The sequence below is a fragment of the Thunnus maccoyii genome, chromosome 14 (assembly GCF_910596095.1).
Source record: "Thunnus maccoyii chromosome 14, fThuMac1.1, whole genome shotgun sequence".
NCBI lineage: Eukaryota > Metazoa > Chordata > Actinopteri > Scombriformes > Scombridae > Thunnus > Thunnus maccoyii.
Window position 1 is genome coordinate 11,913,295 of NC_056546.1, and position 24,669 is coordinate 11,937,963.

A 24,669-nucleotide genomic window follows, 5' to 3' on the forward strand; every position below is an offset into this window, starting at 1 on the left:
CGCGGCTCAGTAGCCTCCTGCTCAGCGCTGCTACTTGTGGCCTTAATGAATATTATGAATTAGGTTAGGCAATAGTTAGGATCTCTTTAATAGCCATTCAGGACTGTGGTACATAGTATGAAAGTGTGGCATGCAACAAACTAGCTAGGATATTTTGAGTGCTGATGAGTCATGTTAAAAAACTGAGCTTTGCTTTCTCTTTCTCTTTGAAAGATTCAATGGTGGAACCTCTAAGACCAGAACATTGAAAACAAGAAATCAAAATCTAGTTATGCTAAAATACTTGCAGTCATAAAATAAATAACTGCGTGACGAAATATGTACTAATGCTGCAGTGTAAGTAAAAGAAAAATCTAAAGTAGTGCAGTAGAAATTATTTAATAAACCTCAGGAAATGAAAAAGTTTGAATTATGTAACAGCACACACAAAAGAAAGCATTAAGCCACTATATCTCAAATGTTTTATGAAAAGAGTTCAGTGTCAAGTTCAAGTTTTCTGACACACAATTATAAAGAGCCTAGACGGACAAGTGGATACATCTTTTCTGCATTTTTCATTACTAACTGTATGCGAATATCTAAGTATGGAGTCTATGTTATTTCATGTTCCTGCACCCTCACCAGACTAAACGGGGAAAAAGAAATTAAAAAGTTGGTGGCAACAAAACCAAAAAAGGAATTGCTGACACTCAGCCTCAACTCCTTATTTGGTGTAATGGTCAGATAATGTGTTTAATTATTATTCCTGCACTCTCTCATATCTGAGAATTTGTTAGTTGTTTTTTTTTTGTTTTTGTTTTTTTTAACTATCTCAGCGCATCTCCTTTTTTGACACATTGAGGTTTCCGTAGAATAAAGTTAAATTTAATTCTCTTTTATCTTCATCTATTAACATACAGAATGTGTGCATATCAGTACCTGCTTTCAAGGCAGGTAATTTCCCACACAAAACTTGACCTTGAATTTTAATAAATCAAGCAGAAACTGCCATCAACCACACTTACATCTCCCATTTTTCCACAATCCTCCCTTAAATGCATATGGATTAAGGAGAGCGCTGCACTTCACTGATCACTTGCAAAATGCACCTCAGATGACAGACGGCTGCCCCTGTTTGATGAATAACCAACATGTCTTTAAGGCATGCATGAATCTGACACAAGGTGCAAAGGGCGTCGTAAATTAATTTTAGGAAAAAAGTTTAGCACATGTAGTCTTTCACCTTCACAACTGCAGACTTTTGCCATCATAATCTGAAACCTACAGAACCGCTCTCACTCGCACCGTCCTGTACCCCATGTTATAAAAAGGACTGTCATGAGACTACTGTGACATAAGCTGTAGTCTACAATTTCCACCAAGCATGCAGTCAGACATTTCGGTGTTTAACCCAAATGCCCAAAGCTGCTCCTTTTTCAATATTTGTAGTTCATGAAGGATTTATGGTTATAAAGGGTAAGACTTGGCAGCTCTACAGTACTAATACATTTTGGAAAGAGGCAGAAAAAAGTTACAATATTTTTTGCCCGTGGGTCCTTTTCGAGGACGTTATGTGATGTTCACTCCGAGAACATTCTGTGGCTATGATAAGAATGTCATCTTTGGACTCAGTGTTCCCAGACAACTGTAGCTGCTAGCTTTGTCTGTCTGTCAGTCAGACTGTCTGTCTGTCTCTATCCACTCCCCCTGACAGATGAGGGAAGACGCCTTGCCTACAGTCAGAGAGGGGGGAGAGAGCATGTGTCAGACAGATAGACTGAGTGTAGCAGTTGGTGAATATGTAAGGTTAAAATGCTGGGACTTCACTTCCCTGTAATCCTTTTGGCTCCGTAGATTAGTGGAGACATGATGTAGTGCCAACTGCCAAATTTGTATTCTGGTCATCTCCCTTTCTTACTGCAGGAGGCGGATTTTGGCCATACTTAGTCCAGTAAAACATGCTAATTTTCCCCTTTGGCTTCAAAGGAAAATCAAGCCAAAGAGGAACATAGTTTGCATTATGAACAGGTATAGCCTTTTCCTGAATCCACGTCTGACCTCTGGAGGTAATGGAGACTGGGGATGGCACGGCATTTTGCATTTCTCTCAGTTACTCAGAGACTATTGGAACTAGACTGACCAAATTTTTATAAATTAAACTTACATCTGTCTGCTAATTACCCTTACCATTAAAAGGTGATTACATATGACATATCATCCGTAATATTTATTTGAATGGAAGAAGTCAGATGTTGGGGATTAGGGACTGTTGCAACATGTTAAAAATACATTAAATCTCACTAATTAACTTTTCCTTTTTGTCTCAATGAGTATAATATTCTGAAAATATGTATGTATATGCATGTATGTTTTACTATCTATCTATCTATCTATCTATCTATCTATCTAAATAGCAAACCCATAACAAACCTTTATTAAACATGTATTTATTATACAAAACTGCAACTGTTTTAAAAACTGATTTTGATCACAAACCCTAACCCTGTCTCCCTCTCCCTTTATCTCTCTCTTATATGCATAATTATCTTCATAGAATTTGTTTTTATCATATGTTTATCTTACCTCTTTGGGACTTAACCCATAGTATTATTCAGCTTCCCTTATTAAATACTCTCTGAGGCTCCTCTTTTGGTCCTCTGAGAATCACTTTTCTGATGGTCCATTACCCTGCACTCAGTAACTTATCCAATCCCTCACCTGCAAGTTTCTCTCTTTTTTATGGGATGGGAACAAGGTGGTGTGACAGATGGTGAAGTCCTTGGCCACTGCCCTGACTGTCCTGCCCTCATCTCTGATTATATCTGATGCTCTTTCCAAAATATTGAGGGGAACTCCGCTGTTAGTAACCCTCTACTTCACTCTTGGTGTACTGAAAAACAAACAGAATACAGTTTCTAATTTTAGATGAGTTATTCACTGTATGACAACAAACAATAGTGGCTTACAATTTGCTAATGGACCAAGTGTTTCCCACAGATTAGATTGTATCTATGGCCATGTTTAAAGTCTTCCACTGCAAAGAGCATGCAGCTATGTGCAATGTACTAACGTCAACAACCCAGCTGAATTTGACAGTGTTGTGTTAAGAACATAGACTAACTTACCTGAGTTGAATGCATCAGTTTTGGACAAATTTGTGCAGGTGTTCATGATAGTAACCTTCTAACTTCTTCTAACTTGTTTGACAGTGATAGAAAGAAAGAAGTATTCTGCTTGGAATAATATGTGTCTAATATGTTTTTTCCACAAAAAAGTTACCTCCAGTTACCTCATTTAAATCCTTAAAATCACATTTACTCTCACTAAAAATTCAGTATCAATGAATATGCAAATACTGTTCATTTCAAAAGTTTAACTGCTTAACAAAAGATGTCTCCTACATCAAAGAAAAATACATTCTCATTGTACTGTATGTGCACTGGAGGCTTCAGGTTTCCACATCAGACTTGTGTAAGTTGCTGAACCACGATTAGCCACAAATCATGCTCGTAGGTACACACCTTAAGCTCAGATTTTCAATGAGCACGGAGAAACTGTCCCCCTTCATCAGATGTCTTCTAGTGTCAAACTCTGCACGTACATCATTCTCGATAGCGAAAGTCAAACATCCAACGGAAGTAACAATAAGCAAAACACATTTTTGAGTGGTGGCACACTTAAAATAAGACTTAGTGCAAGATTTACTGAGGCTTTTGCATCTGTTTTTCAGGCACAGATGTGACGCATTCTGCTACAGACACATGCAATTTATTTGTAAAACAGACGCACCAGGCTGTCATTTGTGTTTGTCATTTGTGTTTGCAAGGTGCGCTGCTCTTCCTCTTGGATTGCGCAAATAATGGGAGGAGACATGTTAACAGTGGTTGATTACGTAGTCTGCTGGATTTACTTAAGTCACATAATTTACGACAGTCAGTTTAGTGTGGGAAAAGCAGGTGTACACATAGCGCAAATTGATCGCAGGAGCCACAGGCAAAGCTGGAGTGGGAAAAAGAATTGTGAATTAAATACAGACATACGTATATGTAACAAAAAAAGACTGAGCAATGATTATTATCGAACACAATAACACGTGATTACTGTAACAGCAAACGAACAGTGGACGTGGTTGTTGTGGTCTGTGTTCAGTAAACTTGAACTTGACCATCAATGAACTGTAAAATCACTACAGGTAAGCAGCTGAACTTTTCTTTCTTTTGATAAGACATTTGCAGTGTGTGTTTGGCTTCATTTACCTACATTTTTACATCTATATCAACACCATCTCCACCTCCACCTGCTCTGCTCTGAGCTGTTTTCTCTCTCTCTCTCTATAGGTTGTGGTGGCTTGTGTATATTTTGTGCGTCTTTGATTTGTCATATGTGACTTTATCTCCCCTTTGTTTCCAATGAACATGTTTAATTCTTCTTATGTATTAATAATTAGACAAAGACTAAAATATTATACTTTTATGAGTGATATTTCCAGTAGCCTAATAGTAGCCTCAGGTACATTTCAAAGCAGTAAGTGTTTTATAAGATGACTGTTATTGTTTATTTACTGAGATTAATGATCTCATAGAAAACCAATTGCTGAACTTTGTGTGTATGATCTATACCAAAAGTTAATGTGTGCACAAAAATAATTAGATTTATAAATTGTCTGCAAGCAGTTTTCCTCTTATAAATCACAATCAACTTGAAAATGTGTGCACTTGGCCTTATATCCTGCCCACTATGCCCCCAGAATTAATCATAAATGGTCAACGCCAATCCATTATGAATAATGATATACATATTGTTCCTGTGGAAAACAGAGACTTGAGTGTGGTCGTCATACAGCACCTGTCGTCTGTACAAAATTTCAGAGCAATGCATCCAATGGTTGTTGAGGTATTTCAGTCTGAACCAAATTAGTGGACTGACCAACCGAGACTGAGCTAGCGTGACTAAAAAAAATTTAAGCCACAGTTGCACATGAATATTGGTCTATTTGCTCCAGTGCACAGGTGGAGGAATTGCCTTTTCAAACCATGAAGAGGTAGCTGAAGAGTGTAGTCACTCAGTCTGGTTAGCTGTGTGACACTTCCACACCGGCATACAAACTTTTATTGATTGCTTTTATTATCTGGCCTGAACACTTGCCTTTCATTGTCAGCTTTCCATTCTAATAGGATCTATCCCCTTCCTGTCTCTATCACTCCTACAAAATCTCACACACACATACACACACACACACACTTCACTATTCTTTCTTATCTAGATCCTTTGTATGGTGTAAATAAGCTTCAGACAGACAGTTACTTTGTTACTGGAATTGTTCCGTTACCTTGATCCTGTGGCTGCTCATCTCCAAAGCAATCATTTTGGATCCAATTGTGATTCCCTCAACTGTGTCTCACTGTCTTGGTCCTTTAGCTCTTCTGTCTGTGTAAGTGGATAGCACTAGGACTCATAACACACAGTGTGGCTGAGGTAGAGGTTTATTCATTTGATTTCTCCTCTAAAAAAAAAAAAAAAAAAAGGAAATTGATACACATATTATCAGTGGGGGTGGAAAAGAGGGGGCTCAAACCTAGTTTCTGATTTTAGCTACTTTAATTGTCCCAGTAAATTGGACTTATTTGTCAGCTAAAATTGCATTATGATGATTGGCACAGGAGGAGATGAGAATTTTAACCGTTCTATGTAGCACTAATTAGTTCCTCACCCAGCCCAATTTAGAGTGAGCATCAAACACGTCACAACCCTTCGTCTTTCCAATAAGGAACACAAACATTTCACCCTGCCTGTTTATGACATTTTGTTTATTTAAGGTGTACACACACACACACACACACACACACAGAAGTGCGCACACAGAGCAGTTTAATAGTTAGTTGTTTAATTTAGTAGCTTTATATTTCTGTGTTTTTGAAACTCAACTCAGTGTTGCTCACAGTAGTAGGGGAATATATTTAATTCTCAAGGTAAGGCAAGGCAAGTTTATTTGTACAGCACATTTATACACTAATGCAATTCATAGAGGTTTACATAATGTATTAAGAACATTAAAAAAAGGAAAACTGAATAAAAATATTAAAATGCAAATAAAAAAAGAAACATTCTAAAGGAAATTCAAAAGTTAAGAACAGAGACACAGATATAGGATTTGCATGGATGTATGGATACTTAAGATTCAGTCAAAGGCAGTGTAGAAAGTTTCGAACCTGGATTTAAAGATGGTCAAATTAGCAAGTCTAATTTCCTTTGAAAGTTTGTTCCAGCTCTGTGGTGCAAAGTAAATCAATTCTCTGTGTTTACTTTCCACTCTGGAAACTGTTAGCAAACCTCTACCCGATGACCTGAGAGGCCCTGAGGGTTCATATGGTAAAAGACAGTCAGATGTATTTTAGTACTAAGCCTCTGAGAGATTTATAGACAAGCAGCAACACTTTAAACTCTATTCTCTGACACATTGGAAGCCAGTTCAGACCTGAGAACTGGTGTGACGTGTTCAGTTCTCTAGGTCTTTGTTAGGACTTGTGTTTGAGAGTCTTTTCGTGGAGAGACCCGAGAAAACACTATTAGCTAATCTAACTTGCTGGGAATGAAAGCATGGGTTAGTTTCTCTTAGGTCATGCCTGGACATCAATCTTCTGATTCTTGTTGTTTTAAAATGATTTGTGGTGGCTGTGAAAGTTTAATTCTGAGTCCAAGATTACACCAAGATTTCTGACTTGGTTTTTGCTTTTCAGAGACAGAGAGTTTAGATGAGCGCTAACTTTCAGACTCCCTTCTTTTCCACCAAAGACACTTATCTCAGTTTTGTCTGCATTTGTCTGAAAAAAGTCCAGACACATGAATCATTGATTTTTCAGATGCCCTTCCAGATAGAATCCATGGATTGGATCTGACTGTAGTTGTTCGGTGATATCATTCATCTGTAGTTTTTCAAAGAGAGAAATTTTTAGATTTGTTCATAGAATTCAACATTAAAAACAAATATTTTTTTAAATTAACACCAGCTAAAGTGCTTCACACAAGCTTGTTCATGTGCAATTCTGATACTTTGCATTTCCACTTTTCTAAAACCAATTGGACACAATAATACGAACACCCAGACGATGTAAGGCAATCAAGTACAATCAAAGACAATAGCAGGAATTTTTGAGACCATAATTTGTTAGTGTTTTATGGATTTCATTGATTGTATGAAGTTTAGGGGGAATAAAATACTGTCCATGAGTTAACAGCTAGTTCACCTCGTACCTGAACATCTTAAGCCAAAGCTCAAGTGCAGACAGCTGCCCAACAGACCTGGAAAAATCTTCCATGCAGTGAAGGTGAACTGGTAATGACCCTGTCTGCAAGGTCTTTAACTCTGACAAACTGAGCCTTTTTTTTTTACCTGCATCCACAAGGAGGTTGGGGAGTGCATCATGTTCAGAAGGGATGTGGCTGCTTCGAACTGTGGCCTGATAACTTTTGTGGTAGCAAACCAAGAACTCCCTGGTGGATGCCAGCAGTGAAGGGAGCTGTCAAACTAATGAGGTGGTTAGTTCTGTCCGTTGGATCGGCAAATCCTAAATCGGGAGGATAAAGGACTTTGGAGAACATTTCAGTTTTGTGTGCGGCAAGAGTCTTCTTCAAAATACATCTGATATTCAGTGCTGTCACACTTCCTTCAAAATTATGTTTTGTTTTTGCATAATTATCGTATTTTAAGTCGTGTCAGAAAGATAAGACTGGGCATGAGTGTGTGGATGTCTAAGTCTATTTCTGTCTTTCCGTCTGTCTCTCTTTTCTTTATGGGTACTCTCGCTCCCAGATGTTATTTGCACCTGTGCCACATGCTGTGTCTGTCCTCTCAGCGGTGACAGTATCTTGGCAGTCTTCAATGCAGAACCAGTAACACCGAGGTGTGATTGTGAACACATCAGGATCCTGGCACAGTGACAAAGTGGTGCTAATGTTGGCACACACACATATGCATACACAGAATGCATCATTACCTTCCTTTTCATTGAATTATATTTTGGAGGCAACCAAGATGTTGAGTTTTGCAAAGTTGTGACCATGCTGACATGGTATGGTCCCCACCAAGTGATGAAAACAAACACAGATACACATAGGCTTTCAGGAGGATGTGTCTAAAGAGGGGCAGCCAAAGTGCAGCTTTGTTACAGTCACCTGAGAGATGTGAAAATGCTTTAGAGGCACAGACTTAAAATAGACCTTTAGTTTCCATTCATTTATGTAGTATCATCTCACATGTGCTTTGATTTTGTTTTGTCTGCTTTTTGTACGTCTTGTTTGTATAACATCAACTTGCTCGGAGACTGCAGATGAAAATGGAGCCTTTTGGCTAAATCTGACACATTTCCATCATATTAATATCAATTAAAGTAAAATTTAGTCAGCTGACTCAATGCAAGGATTATAGTCATTCATGCGTTTATTCATCTATTCAAGTTACACTAGTTTAAATAATGGGGATTAAGCTATTATTACAACATCAGTTATTATCTGCAATTTGGTTTTAAATATTTCTCTCATACTGTACTTTCTTATATGCTTTGTTATAGCCATTAACGAAGTTCATTTTGTGAACAAAGCGAACATCCTTATTTGTCTTTGTTTATTTTCCTGACTGCCATTTTTCTTCATGTTTGAAGAAGCGGGGGATGGGATTTTGTTGAGTCACCGTAAAAGTTTCTTTTGTGTGTTTAATCTATAGTTCTGAATTTAAAATCATATATAAATGTAAAGCAGATACTGCTTGTTTTTAGTAAGAGTTGATGGTTTATAAGTTGCTGGAACATAAGTGATCATTTAATTTAAATTCATTTATTTTTAAAGTGTAACCACACTCCTAGATCTGAGCCCAGCTCCACTTACTGCATAATTTTGAAAAATGTGCCACAGTGACATATAATAATAATAATGAGAGGAACACAAACAGTGCAGCGACATTTAAACGAACCAGAAGTCAGAGCTGGCAGCCACAAAAACAACAAAAATCCTCCTCGCGTCTCATCCTGCAGCTCTGTTACTCCTCCTGCAGTTATCAGCTGCTAAAATCTTGTTTACGTTAAATTGCAGTGTAACCAGAGCCGTTACTGAACCTGTCCGACCGCAGCTCCGCAGTTCTGCCCTGCAGAGGACAAGTTCAGCTGACATGCAATTTTTGCGGAGCTCCGGTTACACAGCAATTTAAGATTTTAAAACAAGCTTTTACCACCTGATAACTGCAGGAACAGACAGCTGGAGAGCTGATGAGCTACAGGGCGAGATGCGAGGAGGATTTCTGTTATTTTTGTGGCTGCCAGTAGCTCTTCTTGTGCATGGGGTTGGGGGAGTTGGGTGTTATCATTCTACCACTTAAATGAATTTCATGACGTAGAGAACTGCCAACCTCCTGCCTTTTCAGGGCTGATTATAAACAGCAGATGACAGGTTGAGCCATTTTCAACCAATCAAATGCTGATTTGATGTCAATATTAACACCAGCATTGATGTGTTTCATCACAGTACAGTCATATAATTTAGTTTACAGCTCAAAAAACACATTTTAGTGTGCAGTAACTCTTTAAAACCTTGGGTTGACTACATTGGTGGACACACTGCTGTGTTAACTGTCTGTTGTTGATAAGTGTATGATGCCAGGTGGGAGATAAATGGGAACGGATAATTGCAAAATTGGATGAAAATTTGGATTCGCAATGTGGGTAAAAATAGGCTTGTTTTAATTAGTTTTCTGTATTCAGGTACTGGTGCTAGCTTTGTACGGTGATGTTTGTTGTAGAAATCTGAACACAGTTGTCATGATGGCAAAATCTGTGAAAACGAGAAAATAACAAATAAACAGAATTGTCACATACCAGGCCTGCCTCCAATTTAGAGTTAGTTTGAGGCTCCTTGTACTGTTCAGTTAATTGGTGAGTGTAGAGGAATAGTTGGTCCTGATGCAGCCTCCTGGGCTACAGGGAAAGTCACATGCTTGTTGTTACGGGGTTTGAATCTGACCTGGGACATTTGTTGCATGTTATCTTTGTCTTAATAGTATAAACATTGGCCTGATTAAGCTACAAACAAATGAAAATCCACCATTATTTTCATTCAATATTTAAGACAAAAAAGCAGTTTGGTGGAACTTACAGTTTATATGCTTAGGATGTTTTCTTTATTTAATTTACTTTCTTAATTAACTTTGGTTGGAGCCTTTGAAATCTTTTATAAATCAAATCTATATAATCTGAAGGGTGGATGCTGTTGAGGGAATTACTTGAGGAAAGACCCGCTAGTAATATTTTCCAGTGTAGCTAACTAGAAAAACCTATTTTGATATATTAAAGGAAAGAGAGAGCTCTTGGCCTTTGCAGATAGTTCAAATGTGTAAACACTTTGAGTTGAGTGTCTTCACCTTGTTAGAGAGCTGTCTCTCATGTCATCTACAATGAATTAAAGAATAGCGTCTACACATAATCACTGTTGTAAAATGCAAAGAGGCTGATGACATTGTAGAGTGAGAATAACTTACATTCTCTGTTGTTTTTCATCTTCCTCTCTATCTTCTCCACTCCCTTCTCTCTCTGTTTATCACCCAGAGGGATATGATAAACAGTCTGTCAACTTTAATAACCTGAAATTGTGAGTATGTTTATTGTATTATGTTGCCTGTCATGGTTAACTGGAATGGAGCACTCCCTCCGCTATGAGATGTCTTTCTGCCTGAGTCATTTTTACCATGATACATAGTGGAAACATGAGTATGCGGTACTGAATGATTTTTCAATGAAGACTGTCAACTGAGACACCTCTAGGCATCACTAGGTTTAATAGAAAAGGTGCAAAATCTTCATGAATAACAATGATTTAAAAAAAAAAAATACAACAGGATATACAGTATGTTTAGTGCAATGCATACACAGAAGCTTTTTGGGTGAAATTTTTAGACCTTTGAAGAAATTAGATGAATTACAATGTTTTTCTACACACTAGCGTCATGGCTGAAGTGATGACAGTGGACACTTTGGTCCAGACTGATGTATCTCAACAACTATTTGATGGATTTCGATGAAATTTGGTACAGATATGTATGGTTCCCAGTGGACGAATCCTACTGACTTTCGTGATCCCCTGACTTCTCTCAAGCCACCATCAGGTTGACATTTTTTTTTGACATTTTCATTGTTTCAATGTTTGGACAACTATTTTATAGACTGGGTATTTGCTTCAGACATTCATGTTCCATAATAACGACGCCATCACCATGTCAAAATTTTGATTTGTCCAATGCTTTGGTTTATGACAAAAAACCTGCAAAACTAATGTCCTTCCCATCAGCCTTAGCAGCTAAACTATAATGGTGAACACAGCAAACATACCTGAAAAACATCAGCATGTAGAATTGTCAATGTTGACATGCTGACGTTAGCATTCTGCTCCAAGCTGTACAGCCTCACAGAGCCACTAGCATGGCTCCTAAAAGGATTCAAACATGCTCTTGAGCTATACACCCATTTTTAAATTTTGTTATACTGTCATAGTGTTGCTGCAGTATGCTATTGCAATGTACACTTGTGCATTTGTGTCAAGAGTATCACGTCTTACCTCTTGTAGATTCTGCTTTATGTCAGCAGAATGCAAATATCACGGTGTCTGTGGATGTCTCCTTATGAGTTAATGAGACGTGATGAACTGTTAGCGGAGCTTCATCTCCCAGTCCATCACCACAGTATGATCCAGCATTATCCCGTAAGCTCGTCTGGGATGGCTTTTGATTAGCCCTGCATGAAGAGCTAATATGAGTCTAACAACCAAGACCAGATGTGGTCTCTCTTCAGAGTTTTGAGAAGGAGGAGGAGGATATTTATCAGCATTTAACCTGATTGTATAAGTGCAAAGAGATAAACAGAATAAATTTGGCTGCTTAAAGGTGGACATGCAGGCAGATGAGTACTGTATGTGTGGGCAGGCAGCACACACGCACTAATTCGTTATTGCATTGCATCCCATTATTTGCCTTTGCTTACCATGATTATTTCTCCCATCCTTTAAATCTCTTTGAGATTTTTAACATCTGGACATCTGGATGTCCAATTCAAAATGAGAGACCAAGCCAAGAATCTGCTCAGGAGACAAAAAGGATGAGCACCTTCATTTTGGCCTTTGAGGTTCAGCTATTATGCAGTACATATAAGGGTTTTTAAAACTCCATTGCTATCCATCCTTCTACTCATTGTTTTTCTCTCACTTGTTTTCTCACTGTCACACTCTCTTTCCTTATCACACATGCACACACACGCCCCATGAGTGATTGTGTTTTGAACTGTACCCAGTAAAACCCCCGTTGGGTTCCTTTCATTTATGAATATTGGGAGATCAGCATTTGACTAAACAGGTGCGCAGTTGGTAAATCATTAGGAAAGGAGCGTAGCTGGGACTCAGGGAGGAGAGACAAAGCAGCATATGGTGAGCAAGTGGTTCATGGCATACTGATACAAATAAGTGATTCATGCAATTTGGCTTTGTGTTGTTGGATGTAGGGGAAGCCCTGTTTTTGTGGCTGGAGGAGGAATTAGTCCAACTGTGTCTGTCAAGGCTCTGAGCCTTGCTGGTAAGTTATCTCAAGCATGGAAAAGCTTCAGTCTATCCCCTGTGTGTTTGCAAGACAATGAACGCCAGCAAACACGATTCGTTGCAGAATTCTGCAGTGAAATTTTGCAGAGTATTAATGTTTGACTTTCAAGTTCATGTGTGTCGTGTGTTGACTGTACACTTCCTGAGGAGCTTACTGAGGGGAGAGAGAGAGGTCACAAGATAATTAGATTCGGTTTCTTTATCTAAAGGGATGTTCCATACCACTGATAGTGATAATTAATTAGCTAATGCCTTCAGCGTAATTAAAACCCTTGACAATCTGACTTTTGTTCTTACTGAATAGCTGCTGACTAGTGACAGATGGGACAATCGAGAAATGGGGAAAAACAGCCCAGTCTGGGGTGACTGATTGTGTTTGTCAGCTTGCAGTGTCTGTCTGTCTGTTTTGTACGCTGCTTCTCATTGATGCTTTTTCGTAAACAGAGTTTCTGCTCATTGCGCTTTAGCAGTCATTTTAACTGAATCAGATGTCATTGAGAAGAATATGTGAGATTCGGTGAAGGACACTGAGCAACGTGCATCACAATGAACTGGTGGTGACAGCTTCACCTTGAGTCTGACAATAACAGCATGTGGTTATTAAGAAGATTTCAAATTATCTGATGGCTGTGGATCAACGTGTCGCACTGACAACAGGAAGTGGAAATTCAATGGACAAACTCAGAGTTGTTCACGTTTTAAAGGAGCAGTCCACCAGTTTAATGCATGAAGATCAGTTTTCTTGTCACAAAGAGGACTACACAGCCAGTGAAAATTGTTGCATAATGTTGGAATAAGCAGGAATATTACAAACTGGAGGTGTGTCCAGTTAGGCAGGGGTAGTTGCATTGTGGGAAGTGTTAAATCCACTGTGATGAGACACTGGGAAACAACTTATCTGCTGTTGCTGCTTTGATTGTGACCAGTCTGTTTTTCAATCTGTCTCTTCCAGCTTAACGGAAATGCAGTGAATCTCTGGAGTGTATGTCAGTGAAAGGTGTGTAAAGACTGAAGATGTTAAACTGCAGAAGCAGGACTCATAAAACAAAAACGAAACAAAACGCAAGAAGATCTATCCATTGACCATAAAATTCAGGTTAATTCAGATAGTGATCATTAGATTGCACACATTCAGTAACATCTTCCTTAAAATGTTTTTGTAATTTAAGTAATGAGTTTGTGTCATTTCTCTCATCTGTTACCATGATCCATCCGCTATTTCTCTCCTCATTACACACACATTTTCTAAATCCATATCTCAACTGATGTCACTTAAGGAGTGTCTTTATTCTTAGTTTCAATTAGAACCAAAATCCATAAGTGAGTCAGAGCTAAGTGGAAATTTGATTTACTCCAGCCATTAGTCAGCATTTGTCACCTCTCCTGACTGAAAGAAGCACTTTATCTATTTGATTGTGATTACTCTTTGTCACAACAAAGCGCAAGCTCTAACTACAGGCTGTTGACCTCTGTGCGATTACCAACTGATTGCCCTCCCCGTGGTTTTCCCATAGTTGTAACGCTGAGACTCAATACTCAAGCCAGACCAGGAACATTTTGATCCACCGCAATGTCTGTTTGTGTTTCCAGTGATTTCTGCTCGTCTGAGTTGGTATGAAACTTGCAGCCAGATATTTTACGAAGAAATATTCACTTTAAAGAGCTTTTCATGGCAAAGAACTCAGAATCCTGTTGACAGGCCATATGGCAAATAAGTTATGCAGGGACACAGGGAGAGACTGGGCTTATATTCTGCTAACAACTTGCTAAAGGAAAGGGATGACAGTGGAGATGACAAGTCAGGCTGTGATCAAGGTCAGCGCTAAAATGTCTACAAAAATGCAGAATTCTTTGGACACAGTGAGAGGATTAAGCTTTTTATTCATGGGAAGAGGGGAATGAAGAGATGCCTATAAAAGGGAAAAGACTGAATGTGTATGCTTGAGGTAAGAAAAACTGTGAGAATGAAAGTTGAAGTTGGAGGGAAGAGAGGAAGGAGATGAGAGAGCAATGTAGCGCCGGAATTGCTTGATAATTCAACACATCATTGGTATTCAGATGCTAATATCTCATTGCACATGTCAAAGAAGGACACTAGACAGTCACATACACACAGAAACTGTGCACAAAGAGAAAGCCCCCTTAGGTTGTCAGCTTCCAATTATTTTTCAAGAAAAAAAAAAAGTGCATTCTAAATTGGAAAACCCTCCAGAAAATCAAAGACGGGTTGATTTTCAACATGTCTTAGTGTCAAACTATGAGAATAGACAGTTTTAATGTTTCTCTCTGGGAATGTTGCTTGTGTGCATATTGAGAAAAGCTTATTTAAAACTGTGATGATTACTTCTTAGTGGTAATAATTTGTTAATCAGTGCTGATGTGTTTTTCCAGGAATATTTGCCAACATGCGGTTTTAAAGCTTTATAACAGTATGTCTGAGCTGTAATCTTCGGTGGAAATTACTCATGCTGTAAAATCAGACATGTAGGATCAAGCAGACAGTATTTTCTCTGAATATAACCCTGAATAACCACAACTGTGGTTTTATAAAACATTTCATGATTCGGAGCAGTGATGCATGATGTTTTTATACCATGACTTTTATTCTTCTTTTTTTCCCGCTGAAACTTATTATTTTATTATTTTTGTAAAGAACAAATCAAAAATAAATTGTTACAATGAAATAGAGCCTATCCAATGCATTGTAAGGCTTTGGAGAGTTTTTTCTAGTCAAACTTTTTTTTTTGTTTGGTTATCTTTTCCATCAAATGCTGTCACCCATGCACAAATAAGAAATTGTCATACTTTAATGATCCGTCTGAATGTAGCCTTGATGTGCAAAAAACTGAGTATACGCTACTCAGAACTCAGCTGAGACACGGCTATGAAGAAATTAGATTTGCCGTTATACTGGCAGCAGTGTCTTAAGTCTTTTCCCATTAACCACAATGCTGTTCGCAGCCAAAGTTATGGTCATCAGTCCTCTCCGTTTGATGTGCTGTTATTTTCCAAAAACACAAGTAAGACGTAGTTTGCTCACTATACAGGATCTAGTCAAGACGAATGAGTTGTTGAATCTATGTTTATGTTTTAAACATTCCTCTGCATTGGATTTAAATACTTCCAGATAAAATAAATCACAAGTGTCCGCAGTAGAATAAGATCCTTTATCATTTGATGGGCTGTGTGTGCGGTCACTCCTGCAAACACTTGTTTTTTCTGAATACATGTTCACCTTGCAGTTGTCAGCGCCGCTTGTCCTGCAGTACGCCTTCTGGGCAAATCTTTTGTAGATGAGATCAGAATAGGAGAAGCTTTTAGTTAGAGGCTATCCAGCTCTGAGTTTCAGCAGGGAGAAAAGATTTGTTCGGGTGTTAAGTAAGTAAAAATTAATTTCAAGGTTTCCACATTAGTTCTTTGTAATCAGGTATTTCGTTAATACTTTCGAGAGAGGGAGTTGGATGGAAGAGGCCATTATGAAGTGAAAACTGTCTCTGTAGACCAGTGGGCTACAGTGACTCAGTTATCAGTGTGTTCATGCAGTTCTTGAGGAATCAGACAGTGTGAAATTGCAGGAAGGTGAATGTTGAGGCTCAGCTTAGAGTGTGTGCCCCACATAGCAGGTGTGCTGGTCCAGAACCACTGACTGCGTTTCTCTTTGCCATTTTATTATTCATGATTTGAAAAATAAATGCTGGCACCAGACTAACTATATATCTTACTGATTTCCCACTTCATTTTATTATAGGTTTTTTTTTCTATTAGCATGCTGTTGACACTCCAGGTATGGTTTATATAATGTAGTGATCACTGTGCTTTAGGTTATCCCCAGTATCCCAGATGTCATTTGCAGCCTTCATTTGCAATGTTTGCTGTATCAGCTTGGCTACAGTCAACATTGAAATGAAATAAATTGGCTTTTATATCAATATTTGTCCTTGTTCTATCTTGATTTATTTGTCTTTTGGTTCCCTGCTTTTTATCTCTGCAAAGTATGCTTAAAGATTAAAGATGCTTTAAGATTCTTTTAATGCAAGCGGATCAGCAAATATCCACAAAGCTATAGGAGAGTACACAGCACACCCAACATGAACTCCTGAACATTAACTAACCAGATCAGCAGCTGTCTTTCTCACAGCAGACACTGTATTATGTAAGTCTATGCACACATCTACACCAGCATCCAGATGGAAAGAGCCAGTTCTCCACTCACAGGAGGCAGGCAGGCACTGCTGGGAAAGTAAACACACACACACACACCACACACACACACACACACACACACACACACACACAGTGTCAAATAGCCTAGAAGGCATTAGGAAGCTGAGAGTAATGTAAATGTTGGAGGAAGTCGGCACAATATCCTATATTTTCATAGAAATATTGCTCGTGCACAGGGAACAGGAAATGTGGTCTGAGGGTCTGCAGTGAGTCTGAGCAGGAAGCTCTGAGGCTTCATTCCACAAGTCCCTGCAACCAGCCGTAATTGGCTTACACATTCCTCCAAGGATTACCACTCACTCCTTATTTGTGTTTATGAAAAAATTATTAAAACATTTGCTTTGGCTCCCTGAATTACACTCAGGCAAGTGTCAAAACACACTCCGTTTCCACTTGCCTTGTTTTTTTCCCACACTAGGTGAAATAAACAATTTGATTTTTTTTCAGCTCTGATTTAACACCTTCATAAGTTTCCTCCATTTTATTGATGTGTAAGTGTGTGCTGCTGTCCTCAGACTACGTCTTTGCTTGCTTTCTGCTATACTGCGTTTCTATTTCATGCTTTTTGTCCCTTGTTTCCTCCACCTCCCTCTCTGTTTAAGTTTTTTGAGAGATGCTCTAGAAATGGTTAAAAAATATATAATTCATTGTCCAAGAAATACATAATTTGGAGCTATTTTGTTCGCTTTATTGTGTGTAAAATAGATTTTTTGCTTGCAGAGAAAAACTGAGTTTTGTATTATGAAATTGCAGCAGAGTCATTTCTGGAAGCAGACTGCAATTAGAAAACAAGACGGGACATTGCTTGTGCCAAATGAAATAGCCCAGTATTTTTGTGCCAAATTAAACAGCTTGAAGCTTTGTTTGATGAGACTGTCCCATTATTAAAACGGAAAAAATAGCACAGACTAAACATATAGTGAGACAAAGATGAAATGAGGATGACAAGATGCTTACAAGCATGAAAACCTCACACTTTATGATGACTCCCTTAGAGTCTGTTTCTCGGTTAAATCAGCCAGTGTGTTAGTTGAGCTCTTATAGTTTTCCGGAGCTATTATCAATGAATGAATCTCAGACTTTTTTTATTCGACGGGTGTGCCACCTGCCGGTGCGTCACCGCCGCTCTGACCAATCCTGACGCAGTGTCTCTCCGTGCGCCCATGGAGATCCCGCGGTGCTCCTCTCATTGCCGTCCAATCTACGGCTCGGTGATGGCAGAAGGTGTCGAGCCTCGTTAGCTGCGTACAGTTAGCGCTTCTGATGTGACTACATTGGACTGCCGTTCTGCTGCTGTGCCAAACATGGACCCGAGACAAGTTTGATTGGATTTCCCGGTTATTCCCATCTACTTGTACTCCTTTTGACCCCGCGCATCAGTGAATGATATGAGGTAGGTGGGGATAAGACAAAAAGAAGAAAGTTTTGGAAATATTTTGTCAAAGTATTTCAGTCTTCTACTCTCAGATCCGATTCACTGCTGCTTATTTTTGGCACGTTTTTCGCCGCACAACAGTGCACAATGAAGTTGCAGACAGCACAGGATATTATTGATTTCTTGCGCATGTCTCCAAAGCGCTTAAACTGTATTCAGGATATTAGTTCGGGCTTCTATTAGATGTGCTTTTGTTGAAATGCAAGTTTGGCAAACAAGTGCTGCTGCTGCTTTTTTCCCCCGCTGGCCGGCTCAGCATCCCTGCCCAGCCCTCTGCGCTCTGCACTCTTCAGATGCCTCTCTTTCGAAAAAGGCGACGTGGCTTCTCAAGCATATATGCTCTAGTCAAGTTGATTTTTTTTTTAAAAAAGCGAAAAAAATAATTGCTTTTGTGCTGTGATTACCAAAAGTGAAAGTTTATCCATCACAGGAAAAAAACCTCATCACCAAAAAGGGGCAGTCGTCTGTGCGTACTCTCCCTGCTGTGGCACATTATTATTTTGGTGATCAGATGTAATGTTATTGCATAGCTGTAGACAGAGAAAATTAATAGTGTCCTTACATGGAAAGTGGAAGGCTTTCATGAATTGGGGTGACTATTTATTTATGATGCCCATAGATGGCAATGTGAAGGAATGTTCCCTCTCAGTGACCTGGGGGTACTTTGACATTGTGTTGGATAATGAGTAAGAGCAGAGGGAATGGCATCTGTGCCATGGTGCAAATATTTTCCTTTTAGTCTACGGCTGCAGTTATTCATCACAGAAGCCAGAGTGTGAGTTTGACAATACAGTAGCCGTATATGAATCACAAACTATTCCACCACGGCTGTAAACCTTGATAGTTTAGCATTTTAATATGTTGCATATATCAACACAACCGGCGTGTTTTCATATCAATATATCAACAAAGCCATTGTTAGGGAAAAGCGCAGTCAAGTTCTGTGTCATGGTGTATGCACGGTCTGTTACTAGTCTGTTAAAGGTGAAGTAGGAATGTGTTTAGATAATTATGACTTTCCATTGCCTGCTGTGGGGAGAGACGCAGATGAGGACATTCAGAAGAGAGAAAGACGCACAAAGGAGAGGACGAGAGAGAGAGAGAGAAAGGTGAACAGCAATAGAGCTTTCACGGCTTGATGTATTGTTTGAGCCCCGGTCAATATTGGTTGAGTAATATTTTTTCAGCCTTTCCTCTCTTGATAGATGGTTTTGTTGTGCACAACGCTACCACCGTATTGATCATGGTTATGACTTTCCTAAATGGACTGTGGGTGGAGGATAGTATATTGTTGACTGGCTCTGGTGACACAGGTGTAGATGGCACCAAGCGGAATGAAAATGTCTTCGCTTTTACCCTCTGCTGTACCAGTTTGTTCTGCGTGGGTTCTGCCTTGGTGGTATGTTCACAGATGCTGATGCTTTTGGGTTTTTTAGTCCCAAGTGTTACTTCTTAATAAGTGCAAGGTTAGTTTAAAGATAATAAGCCACTGCAGCTGCAGTGTTTAGTGGAACTTCCCAAGCTATTTCGAGTCTGCCTACCACCTCTAAAACTCACTAATTAACATGTTTTATTTTGTTTGTTTAATCTGTACAAAAAACAAAGTGTAGGTTTGAAAAACCAGTACAAAAACCAGGAGTCTCTGCTGGTTGCAACATCTGGCCAAATTCACCACTCATAGACTGTCAAACTCACATTTAGCTGCTCTACCTGTAAATCACATCCCAATCAAACACTCAGACACCGTAATTTTGTCTCCAAAGTATCCCGTTCAGTAAATTATGAAAATCTTATTACCATTTCACACACTATAATTCCATTTTCGCCTCTCCTTCCCTCCAAATTTGGACTGCTGAATGTGAGATCGCTGTCAGACAAAGCTTTTATCTGTCATGTCCCAAATTCTGAACTGTTTCTTAATCACTGAGTCATGGCTTACCCCTGATGACCTCTCCCCTCTCACTGAAGCCACTCCTTCAGGTCACTCTCACTTTCATCAACCCAGGTCACATGCATGAGGTGATAGGGTTGCCATAATTCACAAAAATGTGCTCAGGGGCTCCATTATCTCTATAGGCTCTTTTTTTCATCTTTTGAATTTCAGGCTTTTGTGATAGATGGCACCCTGACTGTCTTCTGCCTACTAGTGTACAGCCCCCCTGAGCCCATTATTGATTTCATCAGTGAATCCTCTGATCTCCTCTCCCACATCGCTCCGATATACGTCAATATTCTCATTCTGGGAGATTTCAACATCCACGTTTGCTGTCCCTCCGAAGCCGTGACATGTGATTTTTATAAATGTACTTGAATCCTCCAACAGTCTGTGAATGGCCCAACCCATGTTAAAGGTCATATCCTAGATTTAGTTCTCTCCTCAGGTCTCTCTATTTCCAACTCTGTGATAGAAGATTTTCACCTATCTGATCACAAAGCAATCATTTTTGATCTTGATTTGCCACACACTTCTCCGGTCCACCCTGCTCTCTTCCACTCCCGCATTTTAAATTCTTCCAGTGCAACTAGGTTTGCAGAAGCATACAGAGAGGCTCCCATCAACACCAGTATCAAGGCTGCACTGTCTCATGTGAGGAACTTGTCTCACTATTCAACAGTACTGTTTTGGCCAACCTTGACTCTGTTGCACGGCTGAAAACTAAAAACAACATTAATGCTGCGTTCACAGGCAGACGGTAGACAGACAACAGCGTCTTGACAGCGCAGGAAAAACAAATAAACAGTCCGATGAAATGGCAGGATCGCAAAACGAAACATGCATGATGTTATGTTGCTATGGTGATACCGTATTGTTTACAAAGATTGGTATTAAATATATTAAATAAAATTATTTTGTCTCTATTATTTTATGTCATTATTCTAGTTATGCACATAGCTATAAAATGCAGCTTTCTCCTAATATTCTATTGCAAACTTGAAATTATTGTTAAATTCCCCCCAAAACATAAGGCCATTCATACATTTCCAACAAAGATAGTGAAAGGAGAAGTGCACTTGGTGTATCCCTCTGTGCTGATTGCCTGCCATATGTCAGCTGTTCTTGTAATATCTCGGTAGGATTTCAAGCTCTGATCGTATAATTCCAGGTGCTGTTGCACCAAAATTGTTAGCTTGTCGTTGTCCCAATTGCTCATGTTTTCTCCTTGTCCGGTTGTAAATTACATTGTGAAGGACGGCAAAAAGTTAAAATATTTTAACTTTTGACAGCAATGCCGTCTACCATTACCGCTGCTGGTATTCTCTGCCGGCCTCACCTAATTTTACCGTCCTGCTCTCGTCCACTAAAATGATATGTGCTTTGCTGTCTACCGTCTGCCTGAATCATGTGAACGCAGCATAATACGAGAGATAAGGAGAGCATGCAGAAGGGCAGAGCGGAGGTGGAAAGCGGAATAAATTGCAGATCTCATTCCAAATTCCGAAGGATCTCTTGGATAAATATCAGATAGCTGTCAAAAATCCAGGGCTCAATACTTTTCTAATCTTATTGACAAGAACTGTCATAATCCCAGGGTACTTTTTAGTGTACTCCCACCTCCTGCTTAGAAGCATGTGTTTCTAAATGTGAGGATTTCCTAAACTTCTTCAGAGACAAAGTACTTGACATCAGAGCTAGTATTAGTCTATCTGTAAATAGCCTATCCATCTCCCCTGAAAACACTGCAATTCTAAATTCGCTTAACTCCATCACTTTATCAGAACTTTATCACATTATCTCTTCTGTGAAGACCACCACCTGTTCTGTCAACATTATTCCAACTAAACGCTTCAAATAAATTATTGGCTCCATTGGCCCCAGCATTCTTTGAATTATCAATAGCTCCTTGGAAACCAGCCACTTTAAAAAAAAACCAGTATCTAGATCCTTCAATCTTCAGTAATTACAGACCCATCTCCAAACTCTTTCTTAAATCCCTGAAAAAGTAGTTTTTAACCAACTGTTGACCCACCTGGCTCAAAACTGCATTTTTGAAAAATTCCAATCTGGCTTCAGAGCTCTTCGCAGTACTTAATCTGCATTACTGAGAATAACTAATGACCTCCTTCTAGCTGTTTACTCAGTTGACACAGTAGATCATTCTATTCTCATTCATAGGTTAAACCAATGGGCGGGGGTCTCTGGTTCTACCTTAAACTGGTTTTCTTCATATTCATCCAACAGATCTTTAAATGTCTTTATTAGCAACTCATCTTCTTCCTCAGCCCCCGTCTCCTGTGGTGTCCCCCAAGGTTCCTTATTTGGTCCAATCCTCTTCTCCATCTATTTGCTTCTGCTGGGTCATATTATTCAAAAACACAACATTATTCAAAAACACATTATTCAAAAAGTCTTTCACTGTTATGTGGATGATACGTATCTACCTCACCCAAGAGCCTAATAGCTACAAAAAACTAACTAACCTTAATAACTCTCTTCAAGACATCAAATCCTGAATGGCTGCAAACTTTCCTCAGCTCAATGAGAATAAACCTGAAGTAATTTTATTTGGACCAGAGCAAACAACATTATTTCTCCTCATCTTGGCCTATTGGCCCCGTCTGTTAAATCACATGCAAAAAATCACGGAGTCATATTCGATTCAGGATTGAAGTTTGACAAACAAATCAATCAGTGAGTAAAATTGAGCTTCATGCAGCTCTGCATCATCTCCAAATTCAGATTAATTCTCTGTACTTCTGACCTGGAGAAAGTCATCCATGCCTTCATATCCTCCCGCCTTGATTACTTCAACTCGTTTTATTTTAGCATCATTCAATCTTGTTTATCTCATCTCCAGCTAATTCAGAATGCAGCAGCAAGAGTTTTGACAAGGTCAAAAAAAAGAGAGCACATTACTCCCATTCTTGCCTCCCTGCCCCGGCTGCCTGTTCGCTACAGAATTGATTTTAAAATCCTGGTGTTTGTCTACAAGGTGTTAAATGGTTTAGCCCCCTCTTACATTACAGAACTCCCGTCCCCATATCACACTGTCAGAGAACTGAGATTGTCTGACCGACAACTTCTGTCTGTTCTGAGATCCAGGACAAAGTGTTATGAGGACAGGGCCTTCTCTATCTCTGCCCCAAAACTATGGAATTCACTTCCTCCCGCCATCCAACCCACCTCCCTCCCAATGTTTGAGATCTTCTAGAGTCATTTTAAAATGCACTTCCACTCATTAACCTTTAACTGTGCCTAAAAGGCACAGTTAAAGGTTAAAGGGTGTCCTTACTCTGATTTTTCCTCCCTTCTATTGTGTTTGTTTCCTTCTTTTGTTTTTGTTTTCCTCTGTGTGTGCTGTACAGTAAAGCAGTAAAGGACAGCTGTGTTGTGTGTAAAGTGCTGTGTAATTAAAGTTGAGTTGACAACTTGTAGTTATTACACTTTGTTTTTGTAATTAGGGAGCTTTATAGATGCTAGTAGGTGGATTTTTTTTTTTTATACCTTTGGACAGAAGCAGGGTAGCTGTTTCCCCTTCTTTAAGCTAATCAGCCGCTGGCTATATATGGCTGGCTTCATATTTAATGAATGGTATCAATCTTCTCATCTAACTGGCAAGAAAGCGAACAAGCATATTTCCCAAAACGTCAAACTATTATTTTAAAACAATAACATGGATATGGGACATTTCAGCCTCCCTTCACCTAATTATTTCTTGGTTTTCAAAGGCGATGCGACAGATGTCTTAGGCAAAGAGTGACACAGACAGCAGTCTGTTATCAAGACACTTAAAGAGGCTGCTTGAATAAAAATACACACAAGATTAAGGATTAAACAGACAATTTCAGCTGCTTTATGATCCAAACAAAAGCATCAAGCACTATAACCCCAAGGCCACAGCGTGCACTGATTGGCACTGCTAGGCTACTTTTAGAGCAGGCAATAGGAGACAGTGATGGGTATTTTACAGGAGTCAGCTGGCCAAACAGACGGGCTAACTCCCCCATTGGGTTTCATTAGAGCTCATCTTGATGTTAAAGCCTATTTAATCCACTTTCACAGCCATGCAGACCACAACAGAGCAAAGCACAGTGTCTATCTTTAGACAGCACATGAGCAGAAACTTTTCCATCCCAGTTCAATTATTAAAACAATAATATGAATTCACTCTAGTTGTCCTTTATATGTCTCTGTTGAAGAGTTTTTCCCGTACAGCCTTTGTGCTGGTAAAAAAGGTGATTTCAGTATCAGATAGAAAGCTGTCAATCAGTGTCTGTTCAATTGTCCATAAACAGCCGTGTTTGCTGTGTGCAGCCTTGCGCTTCTTCCCCCTTCTTCCATTGTTTCTCCAGTAAGTTGACATGCAGCCTGAGGGTGCGATTACAGTAAAGCCTTATGAGGTGAGTGCTTTGTCTCCACTCTCTGGGCAGCTACTGTTGTTGTCCCATGTTCATAGCGTCTGCTTAGC

The 24,669-nt window shown here is 39.2% G+C and overlaps 1 protein-coding gene across 11 annotated transcripts in view; it reads left to right on the top strand.

The window, feature by feature from the left end:
- LOC121911630 (ryanodine receptor 2-like) overlaps positions 1–24,669 on the top strand; it is a 189,332-nt gene that overhangs the window by 82,927 nt on the left and 81,736 nt on the right. For 2 of the 11 annotated variants that reach the window (XM_042433301.1, XM_042433300.1), the window contains exon 1: positions 17,984–18,220. The exons of 8 other annotated variants lie outside the window; for them this stretch is intronic. The gene's annotated coding sequence lies outside the window, so the exon portion shown is untranslated. Of the gene's footprint in view, positions 1–17,983; positions 18,221–24,669 lie in introns of those variants that run through there. One more of the 11 variants, XM_042433299.1, reaches the window with a different exon arrangement.